Source organism: Hibiscus syriacus, unplaced genomic scaffold, assembly GCF_006381635.1.
Source record: "Hibiscus syriacus cultivar Baekdansim isolate YM2019G1 unplaced genomic scaffold, ASM638163v2 tig00110814_pilon, whole genome shotgun sequence".
In the NCBI taxonomy this organism is placed as follows: Eukaryota; Viridiplantae; Streptophyta; class Magnoliopsida; order Malvales; family Malvaceae; genus Hibiscus; species Hibiscus syriacus.
The window spans coordinates 760,591-770,526 of NW_024062872.1; positions in this window are offsets into that span (position 1 = coordinate 760,591).

Sequence of the window (9,936 nt, forward strand, 5' to 3'; positions counted from 1 at the left end):
GTCCCATTGTTAAATATTGATAATATACTTTTCCATGGATGGATCAAATAAAATAGACTGTACGCCCAAGTAAGTCATTGAGGGACATGGTATAGTTGGCATGCCATAGAGTCTAGGCTGCATATTCGGGAATACACTAAAGGATACTAGTGTATATGGTGGGCACAACTTTATGTGTCATATTCGGGAACTGTACTTAAGGATGCCTAGTACAGATGGTGGACACGACCTTATGTGTCATATTCGGGATTGCACTACGGTGCAAGTATTTGACTCGTGTACCCAGGGTCCTCAGGGTTGTATATTGAGCTATTGTCTATTGTTTATGGTATATGGTTATGGAATAATTGCAAGTGTATTGGTAAAATAAGCTTACGAGGTTATGGAACAAATGGTAAGTATATTGGTAAAATAAGCTTACGAGCTTATGGTATTAAATGGTAAGTATATTGGTAAAATAAGCTTACGAGCTTATGGGACAAATGGTAAGAGATTTTATATTATTTTGATCATGGTAAAATATTGGATATGAAAATAACATGATTTTATGGCATTTTGAATTTGTCATTGAAATTCATGCATGAAATGTATTGCACTATATATTATTTTACTTGCCTCACTAAGTTTATACTTAGCGTGTGATGATTTTCACGCGTAGGTACAAATCCAATAGAGGATTAAAGAGTTCAAAGTGACATCAAGCATCGAGAGGTATATTTCAATATCAGTAAGACATCTTACGATGGAATTTAATTTTAGATTGTGGCATGTAATTTGAAAATGTTCAATTTATTTGTTGAATAAATTTTGGAAATTTTTATATTGATGAAAGGTTAATTTTTATGAATTTATATGTATTTTCGGAAGTTACTGTAGCAGATATTGTAGTATGAACAATAACCACGTTTTAAGCAAAATTTCCAGATTACATAAGGGGTACCGATTCCCCCATACAAGGAACTAATTCCCCCACTGTTCACTGTTCACGGGTATTGTTCACTATTTAAAAAAAATCTTTTAAATTAAATTATTATAAAGAAACACAATTCATATGATATGATATTTTATAATATCATTTACCATTTTAAGAAAATAAATTTTAAATCGTTTTCGAAATGTAAAATGGGTTTAGAAATTCGGGTGACATCTATAATCTGTATAGGTATAATTATACGGGTTATGGGTGTTACAATAACTTAAGTCGAGAAGGGTTATCTGCCAACCAAAGACCTTCGAGTTCGACTACGCTCAGCTCTAAGGCACATCATTTGCAGCATAGCTTAAGTCGAGAAGGGCTATCTGCCAAAGACCCTCGAGTTCGATTACACTCAGCTTCAAGGGCACATCATTTACAGTATAACTCAAGGCTAGAAGGGTTATTTGTCACTTAAAGACCTTCGAGTTTGACTACGCTCAGCTTCAAGGCACATCATTTGTAGCATAGCTTAAGTTGAGAAGGGCTATCTGCCAAAGACCCTTGAGTTCGATTACACTCAGCTTCAATGACACATCATTTTCAACATAACTCAAGGCTAGAAGGGTTATCTGTCACCAAAAGACCTTCGAGTTCGACTACGCTCAGCTCCAAGGCACATCATTTACAGCATAGCTTAAGTCGAAAAGGGTTATCTGCCAAAGACCATCGAGTTTGATTACACTTAGCTTCGAGGGTACATCATTTACAACATAACTCAATGCTAGAAGGGTTATCTGTCACCAAAAGACCTTCGAATTCGATTACGCTCAGCTCCAAGGCACACCATTTGCAACATAGCTTAAGTCAAGAAGGGCTATCTGCCAAAGACCCTCGAGTTAGATTACACTTAGCTTCGAGGGCACATCATTTACAACATAACTCAAGGCTAGAAAGGTTATCTGTCACCAAAAGACCTTCGAGTTCAACTACGTTCAGCTCCAAGGCATATTATTTGCAGCATAACCTAAGTCGAGAAGGGTTATTTGCCAACCAAAGACCTTCAAGTTTGGCTACACTTAGCTCCAAGGCACATCATTTACAGCATAACTCAAGGCTATAAGGGTTATCTGTCACAAAAGACCTTCGAGTTCGACTACGCTCAGCTACAAGGCACATCATTTGCAGCATAGCTCAAGGCAAAAAGGGTTATCTGCCAACAAAAGACCTTCAAGTTCGATTACACTCAGCTCAAAGGCACATCCAATTTACAGCATAACTCAAGGCGAGAAGGGTTATCTGTCAACGAAGACCTTCGAGTTTGATTGCACTCAGCTCGAAGGCAAGTCAAATTTACAGCATAGCTCCAAGCAAGAAGGGTTATTTGTCGACAAATACCTTCAAGTTCGACTACGCTCAGCTCCAAGACATATCATTTGCAGCATAACTTGAGTCAAGAAGGGTTATCTGCCAACCAAAGTCCTTCGAGTTCGACTACGCTCAGCTCCAAGGCAGATCATTTGCAGCATAGCTTAAGTCGAGAAGGGCTATCTTCCAAAGACCCTCGAGTTCGATTACACTCAGCTTCGAGGGCACATCATTTACAGCATAACTCATGGCTAGAAGGGTTATTTGTCACCAAAAGACTTTCGAGTTCGACTACGCTCAACTCCAAGGCATATCATTTGCAACATAACTTAAGTCGAGAAGGGTTATCTGCCGACCAAAGACCTTCGAGTTTGACTACGCTAAGCTCCAAGGCACATCATTTGCAGCATAACTTAAGTTGACAAGGGTTATCTGCCAAAGACCCTCGAGTTCAATTACACTCAGCTTCGAGGGCACATCATTTACAGCATAACTCAAGGCTAGAAGAGTTATTTGTCACCAAATACCATAGAGTTCGACTACGCTCAGCTCCAAGGCATATCATTTGCAGCATAACTTAAGTCGAGAAGGGTTATCTGCCAACCAAAGACCTTCGAGTTCGACTACGCTCAGCTCCAAGGCATATCATTTACAGCATAGCTGAAGTCGATAAGGACTATCTTCCAAAGACCCTCAAGTTCAATTACACTCAGCTTCAAGGGCACATCATTTATATCATAACTCAAGGCTAGAAGGGTTATCTGCCACCAAAAGACCTTCGAGTTCGACTACGCTCAGCTCCAAGGCACATCATTTGCAACATAGCTTAAGTCGAAAAGGGTTATCTGCCAACTGAAGAACTTCGAGTTCGATTACACTCAGCTCAGTGGCAAGCCAAATTTATATAACAGCTCAAGGCAAGAAGGGCTATCTGTCAATAAATTGGTTGAGTTCGATTCCATTCAACTCGATGACACCTCAATTACACTACTATCCAGTTGCAATCGAGGTTTTCAATTCAAAAAGAAGACTTGGGTTAACCGTGCCTTAGTGACAAGAAACTGTTTTCCGGTGGCATAGCTTAAGTCAGGAAAAGCTATCTGTCAACAAAGACCTTTTGAGTTCGATTTCATTCAGCTCGAGGGCCTGTCAACCGCATGATGGAGTCAAGGAACTACTTTCCAGTTGAATTTTTAGACCAAGGTCTTTAAATCGAGAAGAAGACCGAGGCTGACTACAATTTGGCAACGAGAAGCCACATTCTGATTCAAATTCTGAACTACTGTTTCAATTCCATATCATTTCAAGGTGGACTCGACCTCGCGACGGGGGAGCTAGCCGCAACTCAAATTCGACAGGGAGTTATTCCTAATTCAAGTCAATTTTCAACTCCACCGAGCGAAAATTTGAGTCCTTTCGTCTTTGTCCTATTTTTCATTCCATGAAAAAGGACAAAGAGGGGCAGCTGTAGACACTTATTTTCGCTCGGAGTTATTTTGTTTTTATATATTTTTTTATTTTATTATATATATGTATATAATAATATAGTTTTTGAAAATGTTTTTGACAAAATATAATGTATAATTTTTGAAAAACGATTTTCGAAAATAAGTATATATTATATAGTTTTTGAAAACATTTTTAATATATATATATATATATATATATATATATATGGTTTTGAAAAACATTTTTGAAAACATTTATATATTATATAGTTTTTAAAACATTTTTGAAAACATTTATATATTGTATAGTTTTTAAAACATTTTTAAAGTATATATAATATATAGTTTTCAAAACATTTTGAAAACGTATATATATTATATAGTTTTTAAAAACATTTTTGAAAACATTTATATATAATATATAAAATTTTAAAATCATTTTGAAAACTTATATATTATATAGTTTTTAAAACAATTTTGAAAATAAATATATAATATAGTTTATTTTTAAAAAAAATTGAAAACATATATAATATATAATTTTTAAAACATTTTTGAAATTTATATATTTTATGTTTTTGAAAATATTTTTTTATTTATTATTATCCATTTATTTTTATCTATTTTTATTTATTATTATTATTATTTATTTCTTATTTTTATTTGGTGTTTGTCTAGGTGAAAAAATGTAGTCCATGCAATCTACAGAACGGGCTTGAACTAACCCAACATAGTTAGGGTTTCACACAAAGCACTGCGTCGCATGAGAGAGCAATGGACGGTCACGCATCACCAACGCTGAAACGGCCGACCGTTTATCCCGGGACTGACCCATCCCGGGATGGTCAGTATCACAAACGGCATGTACGGGGAAATCGGAACAGCCCCCTCATTTCGGGGCCATCAACAACCACACCGGGGCTATAAAAGGCCCCGGTGAGACACGATCAAGGGGGTACCACTATCGATCAGGAACACAGAACCCACGAGGCACCACAACCAAAAAACCGAGAACCAACAATAAACCAAGGAGTCCATCAAGCAAAAAACGAGCCAACATCACCAAAACCCAAACCATCACCAGAAAACAGTAAACAAAACATCATACACATCAACGGAAGTATCAACGAGAACCATCAACGATCGAATAGTCAACAACCCCAAAATAAAATAGTAAAGTCAAAACAAAAAAAATACAACATTCACGACAATAATCGAAAAACAGAATCCACGAAACAACAACAAAATCGACAAGCAAAAGCCAAACATAAAACGCCGGGGAAACGAGTGGTTTTTAGCGAAGAAATGTAAAGGTTGAAGGTTTAAAGCCTAGATCTACGCCATTTGAAGGTGTTTTTGTGTGATCGGTGCTCGGGTTTAGGTTGACGGGCTTGAGAGAAGCATTTTGGTGGGTTTAGGTTCTTTCCGGCCTCTACAGGCGGCGACCGGAGTGGAGGTCGACGGCGAATGGCCAGGGGGCCAGTCTCCTTCCGGCGAAGGGGTTGAGAGAATTCTTAACTTTCTCTCTCTTTATTTTCGATGAGAAAGAAGGGAAATGAGGAAGTGTGAAGAAGTAAACCCTATTTTGGGGTTTATATACTAAAGGCAAAACTACGTCGTTTTGCTAGGGGACTTTCTACGCATTTTCGCGCATGGGTAAAATGTGTTATAGGTCCCTGTAAGTTATAGAATTTATATTTTGGTCACTGGAAAAATTCTCAATAGCTTTGATTTGGATTTCTAATTTTAATTTGTTCATATTTTAGTCATTATTCGGAATTTAGGATTAATTATTTTTTACTCCTAACTTTTTACTCTTCGTTTTTCAACTTTTTTATTTTAATTTAATCCCTTAATTTTGGTTTATTTCGATTTGACTCTATAAATTTTGATTTGATTTTATTTTAGTTTTAATTATTTTTTATTTTTAACATTTTTTATTATTTCTTTCTCTCATTTCCCTTAAATTTATTTTGTTATTTTATTTTATTTTATTTTTTATTTATTTAATATTTTTTCTTTTATTCATTTTTTTCTTTTTTCTCATTTTTTATTTCTTTTCCTCCTTTGATTTATTGTTTTAGTTAATTTTATTATTACTTTTTATCATCACTTTTTTTAACATGTCTATCTTTTTAAGGGTCTTCGTTTAAGTCAATCAAAGGTAAGTAATTCGAATCAAACATTTTAAATTTTAATTTTAATTTTTAATTTTCGCAATTAAAGACAACCGAAAAAATAATTGGTACCGAAAGGGCGGTCCAAGGGTGCTAATCCTTCATTGACCGTAACCAACTCTCGAACCTGACACGTTTCTGGTACAATGTAGATCAGGTAAGATGGTGTCCGACCCACCTAAATTCGTTTTAAAATGGTCGGTGGTGACTCTAACCCAATAATTCACATTGAAGCCCAAGTTCGATGACCAACCGAAAGACAGCCGCGACAAGATGAATTACCAAATATGTAGTTTACCCCAAAAAATAATTAAGTTTTGACATAATTCATCAAGACTCGAGTTTTAAATATTTCAGCACTCCAATTCAACATTGGATGACAATTTGAATAATGGATTTAAACATTTATGAATCTGTAATGTTTTATATATAAATTTAAATAATTTAGATTTTAAATCATTTGTTACTTTGTTTATAAAATTATTATAAATTATATTATTAGTTGTTAATATATTATATTTTATTTTAATCATCAAATTATTCTTTTTGATAAAATCATTATTAACATTTTCTTTATTTTAGTCATTGACTATCACAAAATTGATAACAAAGCTGTATTGATTTTTTTTCATGTTATTTTCTCTCTTCGTTTTTATCACTAACAATTATAAGATTATACATTAATGATAAATTTATTTTAATTTTACAAGAGAATTAGAAAATTCATCAAATATCTTGTTTATTTATTTTGTTTTATTTAAATATTTTTTATTTTAATTGTGAACTTTAAAAAAATGACCACCAATATACTAAATTATTATGCTATTTATAGTTTCATCAAACTTCCATCCACGTTTAAGAGTGAGATTGATTTAATTATTTTAGGAATATTTATTTATTTAATTTTAAAAATAAAATATTATTTTAACCTAAATATTAGTTAAATATATAACAATTGTATAATTTAATTTAATACATCTGTTGTAACTCTATAAAAATCAACTAAATAAATAAGCAAAGTGGTAACTCTCACGAAAAAAATTCAAAATATACTTCAATTTTTTTAAATATCAATAAATTTAATTAAAAATAAATAAAATATTAAAAATAAAGTCACTACAATAATTTTAAAAATTTAAGTAAAAATTATGAATATAAGAAATTAGAAAATGATACATTATAAATATAAAATATTAATGAAATTTTAAAATAAATGAACACTTTCATCGGAAAAGTTTTCTATTGTTTATGGTTAACCAAAATATATTACAATTTTTTTAACATATTTTTTAGTAAAATCAATCTTTAATTATTACAGTAACAACAAAACTCAAATTCTCCTTCAATTCTTTTACACCAAATTACTAATAATTTTATTTAAATTCTAAACAATTCGATTTAAGTAATTTGAACATTTAAAAACATATTTCTTTTTTGAGTTGACTCAAATTTTATTAATTCTTAGTTACATGTTCTTGTTATAAGTTCAAATTTGTATTTACTATATATATGGGTGAAGTACACAAATGATCCTTTGACTATAGGATATAACTTTGTTGAGCCCTCTGACTATTAAAAATTATAACATGATCCCTCAACTATAAGGAGTTGCTTTGTTGAATCCATTGACTATTAAAAGTTACAAAATAGTCATCTGACTATTCATTATGCTCCAAGCTCGTCCTTTTCCATTGAAAAATTAACAAACGTCTGAATTGGTCGTTAACATATTGACTGAGATATGATAGTTGTTTGAAATTATGATATCATATTTTATCATATCCCAATCATCATATTAACGTTCAACTTAAATTGTCGTTAATTTTTTAACAAAAAAGGACTGGTTTGGAACATAATGAATACTCATGTGACCATTTTATAACTTTTAATAGTCGATGGACTCAATAAAGCAACTCCCTATAGGTGAGGGATCATTTTGTAACTTTTAATAGTCAAAAGACTCAACAAAGTAGTATCCTATAGTTAGGGGATCATTTGTGTACTTTGCTCTCACTCTCTATACATATATACTAATCACATCCCTATTTAATAAAATCGTTAGGCCAAGTTATATTGTTATATGTTGGCTTAATGCAAAAATAAGTGCACAAAGTTATATGAAACTTTGGGTATAGTTTGGGCACTTATTTTTACATTAAGCCTTATATGTTTGGGGAAAACACAAATTTTAGGTTGAACTATGATTGAAACCAATTACATATTTGGATGAAGTTGGGGATGAAGTTGGAATATTCAAAAGTTTGGGGACTAATTTAGAAAGAGTGTTCAAAAGTTTAAGGACTAACTTAGAATGAAAGTAATATTTGGTGATCAAATTGGAATCATGAAAAGTTTAAGGACCAAATTAAAATAAGGATTATAGTTTGGGGACATATGATAGAATTAACTCATTAATTTATTTTTCTTACTCTTACAATTTAACTTTTTTCAATAATGTTTATTAGAGGCTTAGTTTTCATATTCATCCTAAGGCCATCAAGATCTCAGACTCGGGTCTTGTGAAATTAGTATAATTAAACAAACTTGAAGATAAATTTGACAAAACTAAAAATACAAGTAAAATAACTAATTTTAATTTAGTACAAGAATAAAATGATCTGATTTTAATTTTATTATATTATAATGTTCTAGTAAATATATTTGTCGAAACGATTTTTAACTTGGTGGGGGAGAGATTTTGGAAACCGCGTCATTTTTAATTATTATCTTTTCAATTGAATTTTTAATTAAAAATAGTGCGATTTTAGAAAACCTCTCGTTTCGAAAAATTGGAAATTCCCTTACGATAAAAATATAAGGTTCGAGGAGTCGCCACCAATCTTTGATTAGGGTGTGATTGGGCACCCAAAAACATTGTCATTTTAAATAAAATTTAATTTTAATTAAAACGACAAATTTACGGTCTACGTTACCAAAATCCAAGTTCGGGAGTCGGTTACGCGTGGGGAAGGATTAGTACCCCCACAACGCCCTAAATTGGTACCTAGTTGATTAATTAATTTCTTTGCAACGAATTTCGCAAGTTCAAATTTAATTTGATTAATGATCCCTTTAAACAACAAACATGCAAATTTGCAACATTCAAAGCAACAAAATAGATTTAATTCAAAATTACCAAGTCATTAGAAAGATAAAGAATATTTGATTATTTAAAAATATCGAGACCAGATCTTTAGTTCAGTTCTAACGACCTTTTCTCGAAAAGTTTAAATAGTCGAATATTTCCTTTTCTTTCGCTCCCAAATTTTACAATGATATATCCAAATTTAATTAGGCGTTACTGATGGGATACCATTTTAATTTAAAATCATCAAAACAACTTTCGTGTAAGTTCAGAAAAGCCATTCTGATAATTTTAGATTAAAAGGGCATTACACTTAATTCTGATTATGTGATTAGATCGAGTTATTCACGTGAGGCTATCATGCAAATTATGCTGATTGAATGTCATGCAAAGAGTAATAAATATTATGATTAAAATATCATGTAATTTGAAATACAAAAGAAAAAATATATACATATATTTTAATTTCAAAAAAAAATAAACCACACATATTAACGTATAATGTACAAACATGACTTAAATGTAATAATAAAAACATGACATGCAAAACTACAAAATTAAAATATATATAGATATATACATATTTTAAAAAGTGACTAAATATGAATAAAATCAAAACTAAACATACTAATCAAAAGTTAAACAAGGGTTAAAATATAAAGAAACTAAACAGTAGGCTTATTTCATAAAAATTTCATTTCCATGCACTGCAAGCATAATATTACAAAAGTGCCATACAGGATCACAATGCACATTTCCGAAATTACATAGCCAATGTCAAATTTGCACAAAAATGGCCAACACAGGTAACTGGACTAAAATAAGATGCGCTATAAATTAAGAGCCGAAATTAAAATTGCAACAAAGCTCGGTTAGGGATTGTAACAGAACGGGTTGAAATTGGGAGGACCCAAACAGATACTACACCATCTAACCCTAAAACGC